Raw genomic sequence first — 10000 nt, 5'->3', positions numbered from 1 at the left:
ATTTCACCCGGAACCGAATTTTCATAAATTTGTTCCCCGAATAATATTAAATATTATTTCACTTTTTTCGGTCACAGAACGGGCGATTTTCGATCGGTTTTCACTGGATGAACGTTCTTTGGCCACCCGCTGGCCTTAAAAACCGCACCCGGCGAGAATCTGGGCAAATTATATCGCTGAAAACAGAGATCCGGCGAAACCTTGGCCCAGTATGGGCTGGATGACGCAAAACTTTTTTCACAATTTTGTGGTTTTTTCATGCGCGGATCACTTCTTTACACCTTTTTTCGTGCTCAGATGCACTGTTTACACTAAAATAGTGCAACTCAGGCACATTTTGGGCACTTTTCGAATTTCTTCTTTAGCACCACGTCACACAAACACACGGTGAGCATTCGCAATAGGCCGATGTCACAAACATTTTCCGCCCGTCGATGGTCACCTAAACTATGGTTACTCGTGTAACGGCACCTTAACGATCGGTCCGTCCGAGCTGTCAGGCCGTTTGACAACCGATGCCTAACTCAGGGGCCGTCAGGGGCCGTACAGTCAACCCACCCAATTTCACCTGGAACCGAATTTTCGTAAATTTGTTCACCGAATAATATTAAATATTATTTCACTTTTTTTCGGTCACAAACGGCCGATTTTCGATCGGTTTTCACTGGATGAACGTTCTTTGGCCACCCGATGGCCTTAAAAACCACACCCGGCGAGAATCTGGGCAAATTATATCCCTGGAACCGAATTTTCGTAAATTTGTTCACCGAATAATATTAAATATTATTTCACTTTTTTTCGGTCACAAACGGCCGATTTTCGATCGGTTTTCACTGGATGAACGTTCTTTGGCCACCCGATGGCCTTAAAAACCACACCCGGCGAGAATCTGGGCAAATTATATCGCTGAAAACACAGATCCGGCGATTACTTGGCCCAGTATGGGCTGGATGACGCAAAACTTTTTTTTCACAATTTTGTGGTTTTTTCATGCGCGGATCACTTCTTAACACCTTTTTTCGTGCTCAGATGCACTGTTTACACTAAAATCGTGCAATTCTGGCACTTTTTGGGCACTTTTTTCGATTTTCTGCTTTTACACCATGTCACACAAACACATGGTGGGGGGTTCATAGGCAACAAACACAAATGCACGATTTTTGTTGAATTTTTGCCTTAAAAACACTTGATAACGCTCTTAAAGGGTAAATCAGGTGCCCTGAGCACGTTTTTCACACTATTAAAGTCGATTAACGACGATTTTGCACTGTTTTTAAGTCCTTTTTTCGGAGCCCAAACACAACGTGTCGGTACAGTACGACCTCACGTTTGACACTACACAGGGATAACTGGCTTGTGGCCGCCAAGCGTTCATAGCGACGTGGCTTTTTGATCCTTCGATGTCGGCTCTTCCTATCATTGTGAAGCAAAATTCACCAAGCGTAGGATTGTTCACCCTTTCAAGGGAACGTGAGCTGGGTTTAGACCGTCGTGAGACAGGTTAGTTTTACCCTACTGGTGTGTGCTTATAGTCGCTATCTTAACGGAATTCCTGTGCAGTACGAGAGGAACCACAGGTACGGACCACTGGCTCAATACTAGTCCGACCGGACTTTGGTATGACGCTACGTCCGCTGGATTATGCCTGAACGCCTCTAAGGTCGTAGCCAATCCGAGCTGATAGCGCTTCTCAAACCCATTAGGTGTTCGGAAGCTAGCGGGCCTAACAACCCTCTGAGATCCGTTGGAGTCTGCGTCTGCAGCCCGGCGTCTCATCCCGCTATACCTAGGCCGCAACGAGTGGAGTTCGCTGCACGTGTTAGTACCGTAACTGGGAACGCCGTTGGCTTGAGCTCTGCCCAACGTGGATATACCTAGTTTCGACACCTATCAACCGCCCGCAAACGACGGGACTTCAGGCTGGGAGCTGCGAGTTGTAGAGATGCGTTCGCATCGATCCTCTCAGGCGACCCATGCTTGGTGGTTTGTCCGTGTGCCCCTTCCTCGATGTGCGCAAGCTCGTCTTGGTCTGGGGACCACGTCGACACAGGGGATACTTTTGTGAGAGCAAGAGTGTACTTAGTTGAGTGTAGCAAGGGATCGCGTGCCCCTTCCTCGATGGCATAACGAACCATCTTGGTCTGGGGACCGTGGTACCGTGCTCTGGTGAAGCTTGGTGCGTGCTCTTTCCTTGTCAGACGAGTGACTTGACTTGGTCTGGAGACCGTTCCTTAACACTAGTGGACAAGAGCTGGCTACTTCCGTGTCAGACGAGTGACTTGACACGGTATGGAGCGGAACACGTAACACTAGTGAGCTTGTCGGCGTGCCTCCTTCTGGACTTGATTGTCTTGATGTGAGAAACGTGCCGACCAAACCAGTAAGCTTACACACATGCTCGTTACAAGTTGTATAAGTTGATCCGTTTGGGCCGGTTGCCTTGCACATGATGGTGTTGTAGACCATGTTCGGTTAACACGTTGTGTGTCGAGGTGGTCGGCCTTGGTAGTAGGATGTCTTGTGCATGTGACGTGTTGACCTGGTTTGGTCGATGTGTCGTCGTGTACGAGATGACCTACTTACCCGTCAGTTGTCCAAGTTGTGTCATGTGTTGACTTAGTTGACGTGTCATGTGCATGGATGATTGGCGTACGGGTCATGTATGGTGCACTTGCTTCAGTTGAAGGGATGTACTAGTACAGTTATATTAATTGTTTATTTCACGATCTGGTCTTTTGGCTGGATCGCGAAAAAAACGCTAAGTCCCAAATCTTGAACTCGAGAGGAGAGCGCTGATGACAACCTTTTGGACTGGAGCTCCCTAGAATTCGGCCTTTTCCTACTTTAAAGGGATGCACTGTTGTATGTATTGTTTATTCACGATCTGGTCGTTGGATTGGATCGTGAAAAAAAAAAAAACGCTAAGTCCCAGATCCGGAACTCGACAGGAAAGCGCTGATGGCAAACATTTTGACTAGAAGTCCCTAGAAATCGGCTTTTTCCTTATTGGCATTATGTGGCACGTTTATTGTGGCTAGAACATTAATTATCCACCAAATGGCACCAACGCTTGGCGAAAGTCTCGAAACACTCCTATCCCGACGCACCAGCAACCGCAACACGATGCAAAATAAATTGCACGAGCTACTGATACTTGTACCATGCACGGTACACGGTACCAAAATATACCCCTGAAAGTGTGCAATTTGGTGCTATTCTAGGAAATTTGTTTGGGGAAGCCTAGCTACGCGTGTCGCACGTTGCATGGTCGTCGATCAGAGGCATGCAAAAGCACCTATCTAGGGGAATTACTTTACGTTCTAGTAGCAAGTTCGATTTTCCGGTCTAGCACGGCAGTACGCCTGCATGCATACACTCCATGTACCAAAAATGTATCAACCTAGGCGTTGCTCAGTAGCTTTTGGCGGCACATGTAAAAAGTACTCGAGTTCAGATTCTTGGAACTTTGCGTATTGTTCAAAACTTATAACGAAAACTAAATTATAAATGGGTAAAAGGCTAGGCGTTTCTCAGTAGCTTTTGGCGCCACGTGGCAAAAGTATTCGAGTTCAGATTTCTGGGACTTAGCGTATTTTTCAAACCTGATAATGAAAATTGAAGTACAAATGGGGCATAAGCTAGGCGTTGCCCAGTAACTTTTTTCGCCACATGGAGGAAGTAGTCGAGCTCCAATTTCTGGGACGTAGCGTATTTTTCAATCATAATAAACCAAATCAAACATAAAAATCATGAAACTTACACCACGTCCCTAGGTTGTGCACAAAACGTAACGATAAAGTGCCGGCGAGGTTAGAGGTGCACCAAAATTGTGTACCGATTAGGAAAAGTACTCTATGTTGCTATGACTTGGGTAAAAAGTGTTGATTAACTGCTGGTTACGATAGACAGTTGCTTATCGTACACATCGCAAACGAACACCCCTTAGTGAGCAGTAGCAGAAGTCGATGGAACAAAGCGAATGCATTACAAACTGATCAAGTAAAATAAGGAACGCTACGTACTAGGACTTCTTTCCAAGAATGGTGTCCGCGACGGGAGGGCAAGCGTCCTTCCCAGGTTTCCCTAGTAAACCTTGTATGGTAAACATACCCAAGCGTGTCCGTAAGCACGCAACGATAGTCACGAACGAGCACATACCTAGGGAAAGTACTCTACGTACTAGGACTTCTGTCCAAGAATGGTGTCCGCGACGGTCGGGCACTGTGACGCAATTACCAAATCCTAGAATCGTACAAGCAGTGTGTACAAACATAAACATTAACGCGTTCGCTCGGGCTGCGCCGTCCGTGTTGAACACAAATTCGGGTGATTATATGAGTGGATGGACAAAAACATGCGTGGCGAAGACAATTTTCTGCACGATGTGCACATAGCTCATTTCGTCGTCCCGGGCGAATGGAAAAACACAAAAATCTCGAGTATCTTTCTAGGTTTCTGTTATAAAAGGGCAGGCCAAAAGGTGACCGGTTGAGATGAGCATTTTAAGCATGCAAGCACTTAATTGCAACTTTTCCTACAAAAACTAGGTACGTACACGTAGATTGTATCAACATGGACATCCATGATTGCGTACGCCCGGGCTGCGCCCTCCGTGTTGTACTTTCCCTGATTGGTACACAATTTTGGTGCAAGTGTACCAACATCGACATCTATGAACGCGTACGCTCGAGCTGCACCCTCCGTCTTGTACTTTCCCTGATCGGTACACAGTTTTGGTGCACGGCTATCCCGAAAGGCAACTTGTACCAACATCGACATCCATGAACGCGTACGTAGCGTACTTTCCCTGATCGGTACACAATGTTGGTGCACGGCATAGGAAATGGGCTTAAAATGGTCAAACTCAATCCATTTCCACTAAAGATAGTCAATAACAGCTGTGCCGATGAAGTAGGGCACGATGCAAGTCAATGTTATTTAATGAATTACATGTTCACCATACATTTCAGTACAAAATTGCTCGGTCAGACCTACAAAGTGCTATATCTCGAATACTAAACGTCGCAGATGGGTGTCGTAGAACAATTTTAAGTTCGTCTAACGATTCTACATCCGATTCTGGATAGTGGTTTTTCGACCACTTTTCAACATTTTGTGACACCCCGAACCTAGGGGCAGCTCCCTAGCTTTTTTCAAAAATGTGCACCGAACGGGCCAGAGAGCTCGAGTAGTCGAAAATTTTTTTTTTTGCTAAAACCCCTCAAAACGTGTCAGGAACGCACCCTAGATGATGAAAAGTGCAACCAGAATGTCAATCGACAACATGCCCGGGGGTACAAATTTGCTCTACGCGTCCCTAGGTAGGGTACTTTTTCATACAAACATCAAAGTGTACGGTGCACACAGTGCGCGGAACAAAAATTGCTCGGTCAGACCTAGGACGGGCCATATCTCGAATACTAAACGTCGCAGATGGGTGTCGTAGAACAATTTTAAGTTCGTCTAACGATTCTACATCCGATTCTGGATAGTGGTTTTTCGACCACTTTTCAACATTTTGTGACACCCCGAACCTAGGGGCAGCTCCCTAGCTTTTTTCAAAAATGTGCACCGAACGGGCCAGAGAGCTCGAGTAGTCGAAAATTTTTTTTTTGCTAAAACCCCTCAAAACGTGTCAGGAACGCACCCTAGATGATGAAAAGTGCAACCAGAATGTCAATCGACAACATGCCCGGGGGTACAAATTTGCTCTACGCGTCCCTAGGTAGGGTACTTTTTCATACAAACATCAAAGTGTACGGTGCACAAAGTGCGCGGAACAAAAATTGCTCGGTCAGACCTACAAAGTGCTATATCTCGAATACTAAACGTCGCAGATGGGTGTCGTAGAACAATTTTAAGTTCGTCTAACGATTCTACATCCGATTCTGGATAGTGGTTTTTCGACCACTTTTCAACATTTTGTGACACCCCGAACCTAGGGGCAGCTCCCTAGCTTTTTTCAAAAATGTGCACCGAACGGGCCAGAGAGCTCGAGTAGTCGAAAATTTTTTTTTTTGCTAAAACCCCTCAAAACGTGTCAGGAACGCACCCTAGATGATGAAAAGTGCAACCAGAATGTCAATCGACAACATGCCCGGGGGTACAAATTTGCTCTACGCGTCCCTAGGTAGGGTACTTTTTCATACAAACATCAAAGTGTACGGTGCACAAAGTGCGCGGAACAAAAAGTGCTCGGTCAGACCTACAAAGTGCTATATCTCGAATACTAAACGTCGCAGATGGGTGTCGTAGAACAATTTTAAGTTCGTCTAACGATTCTACATCCGATTCTGGATAGTGGTTTTTCGACCACTTTTCAACATTTTGTGACACCCCGAACCTAGGGGCAGCTCCCTAGCTTTTTTCAAAAATGTGCACCGAACGGGCCAGAGAGCTCGAGTAGTCGAAAATTTTTTTTTTGCTAAAACCCCTCAAAACGTGTCAGGAACGCACCCTAGATGATGAAAAGTGCAACCAGAATGTCAATCGACAACATGCCCGGGGGTACAAATTTGCTCTACGCGTCCCTAGGTAGGGTACTTTTTCATACAAACATCAAAGTGTACGGTGCACAAAGTGCGCGGAACAAAAATTGCTCGGTCAGACCTAGGACGGGCCATATCTCGAATACTAAACGTCGCAGATGGGTGTCGTAGAACAATTTTAAGTTCGTCTAACGATTCTACATCCGATTCTGGATAGTGGTTTTTCGACCACTTTTCAACATTTTGTGACACCCCGAACCTAGGGGCAGCTCCCTAGCTTTTTTCAAAAATGTGCACCGAACGGGCCAGAGAGCTCGAGTAGTCGAAAAATTTTTTTTTGCTAAAACCCCTAAAAACGTGTCAGGAACGCACCCTAGATGATGAAAAGTGCAACCAGAATGTCAATCGACAACATTCCCGGGGGTACAAATTTGCTCTACGCGTCCCTAGGTAGGGTACTTTTTCATACAAACATCAAAGTGTACGGTGCACACAGTGCGCGGAACAAAAATTGCTCGGTCAGACCTAGGACGGGCCATATCTCGAATACTAAACGTCGCAGATGGGTGTCGTAGAACAATTTTAAGTTCGTCTAACGATTCTACATCCGATTCTGGATAGTGGTTTTTCGACCACTTTTCAACATTTTGTGACACCCCGAACCTAGGGGCAGCTCCCTAGCTTTTTTCAAAAATGTGCACCGAACGGGCCAGAGAGCTCGAGTAGTCGAAAAATTTTTTTTTGCTAAAACCCCTAAAAACGTGTCAGGAACGCACCCTAGATGATGAAAAGTGCAACCAGAATGTCAATCGACAACATTCCCGGGGGTACAAATTTGCTCTACGCGTCCCTAGGTAGGGTACTTTTTCATACAAACATCAAAGTGTACGGTGCACACAGTGCGCGGAACAAAAATTGCTCGGTCAGACCTAGGACGGGCCATATCTCGAATACTAAACGTCGCAGATGGGTGTCGTAGAACAATTTTAAGTTCGTCTAACGATTCTACATCCGATTCTGGATAGTGGTTTTTCGACCACTTTTCAACATTTTGTGACACCCCGAACCTAGGGGCAGCTCCCTAGCTTTTTTCAAAAATGTGCACCGAACGGGCCAGAGAGCTCGAGTAGTCGAAAAATTTTTTTTTGCTAAAACCCCTCAAAACGTGTCAGGAACGCACCCTAGATGATGAAAAGTGCAACCAGAATGTCAATCGACAACATTCCCGGGGGTACAAATTTGCTCTACGCGTCCCTAGGTAGGGTACTTTTTCATACAAACATCAAAGTGTACGGTGCACACAGTGCGCGGAACAAAAATTGCTCGGTCAGACCTAGGACGGGCCATATCTCGAATACTAAACGTCGCAGATGGGTGTCGTAGAACAATTTTAAGTTCGTCTAACGATTCTACATCCGATTCAGGATAGTGGTTTTTCGACCACTTTTCAACATTTTGTGACACCCCGAACCTAGGGGCAGCTCCCTAGCTTTTTTCAAAAATGTGCACCGAACGGGCCAGAGAGCTCGAGTAGTCGAAAATTTTTTTTTTGCTAAAACCCCTCAAAACGTGTCAGGAACGCACCCTAGATGATGAAAAGTGCAACCAGAACGTCAATCGACAACATGCCCGGGGGTACAAATTTGCTCTACGCGTCCCTAGGTAGGGTACTTTTTCATACAAACATCAAAGTGTACGGTGCACAAAGTGCGCGGAACAAAAATTGCTCGGTCAGACCTAGGACGGGCCATATCTCGAATACTAAACGTCGCAGATGGGTGTCGTAGAACAATTTTAAGTTCGTCTAACGATTCTACATCCGATTCTGGATAGTGGTTTTTCGACCACTTTTCAACATTTTGTGACGCCCCGAACCTAGGGGCAGCTCCCTAGCTTTTTTCAAAAATGTGCACCGAACGGGCCAGAGAGCTCGAGTAGGCGAAAAATTTTTTTTTCCTAAAACCCCTCAAAACGTGTCAGGAACGCACCCTAGATGATGAAAAGTGCAACCAGAACGTCAAACGACAACTTTGTTGGGGGTACCCTTTTTACTCTACGGGCCACTAGCTTAGGCGCGCCAACAGCGCTTTCCTCTCGGGTTCCCATTTTTTGCCCTCCTGGGATTATGATCATTTACTCATTGCCTACTATAGGGAAGGTACCTTGCTCCGAGGTCAAAAATGAAGATTTCACCAAATCGTAGTTTTAACCTCTATTTAGTCGTAGGAGCATGGTTTGCAGTGTCCGTGGGTCATATAAGCCCCCGTTTGGGTCATACGTCCCCTCCCCGATGAAAATCGTCATATGACTATAGGCCGAACTTATGAAGCAAAAGTGGTGTCTGGTGAGTTCTGCCGATGATCTTAACCTATGATTTTGAGTTTCCACTCTTTCAAAACGTTTCCTGGAGCAGTACATCACGGGTCTACGGACCCAAAGACTTCGTTGCGATGGTTTCAAGCATAAAAGTTGTAACAGTTAAGGGTTTTTAATACGCGTATATTATATCATTGCTTGAAACTAAGCTTCGTTGTCTTTAAACTCTGCAAGACCAATCGAACTTCTTAGGGAAACTCGAAGCATTCACGCTAAGCTGGTGGTGCAGGGCACATAGCGTGATGAAACCGGGTTTCCCTAACCAATGTGGCATATTTTTTCCCTGAGAGTGAAGCTCAGACCCACGTAGGGGAGAGCGAAGTGGAACTTTAATGTTCAATGCAGCAAATGTTCGCCATGCGGATAAACAAGTTGGAATAGTTCAATGTAGTGTAATGCAAACACGAATCGCAAATAACGATACGGGACCCAGAAGCAATTCTGCGGATCCCTCGGGGAGTGGTGAGTTGATATAAATTAGAGGTGAAAGTCCAAGTTGTTCGAGCTCCGGCTCGGCAGCCGATACGAGGTTCCTGTTGAGCTTGTTTGTACATCGCGCAGAGGCGCCGTTCGGTTCTAGCAATGATTCCCGCCACCATGTTCCATGCGTGCAGAGATCCGTTAGAGCTCGTTCAATGTGTCCCGCCGTGATTACGAAAAAGTCCAACAGTTGACTTAGTTGGGTGTGCGTCAAGTAATCGCGCAGAGATGCCGATCGGTTCCTAGCAATGTTTCCCGTCACAAGGTGGTATTGGCACCTGTGCAGAGTGGCCGTTAGCAATGTCTCCCGTATCACGGTGGTGTACCATCACTAGTGCAGAGTGACCGCTAGCAATGTCTCCCGTCACAAGGTGGTAGCCCAGAAGTGCAGAGAAGCCGCTGTAGCAAAGTCTCCCGTATCACGTTGGAGTTCTTCCACTAGTGCAGAGAGATCGCTGAACCGTTCAATGTGTCCCGTCGTGGTGTGCTTGTACCGAGCACGTAGGATGCACCTTGCTTTGTTGGTTTGGGATAGGAGTGGTCGCGCAACTGCCTCCACGCCGCAGAGTGCCAGTTCGGATTGAAGGTCAACTTTAGCCGTTCAATGCATCAGTCGGTGGGTGTTCAGATGGCATCACAACTTCCCCTAGGTGCTC

This window comes from Anopheles gambiae (genome assembly GCF_943734735.2).
Source record: "Anopheles gambiae chromosome X unlocalized genomic scaffold, idAnoGambNW_F1_1 X_unloc_39, whole genome shotgun sequence".
Lineage (NCBI taxonomy): Eukaryota > Metazoa > Arthropoda > Insecta > Diptera > Culicidae > Anopheles > Anopheles gambiae.
This window is presented reverse-complemented; position numbering follows the sequence as displayed.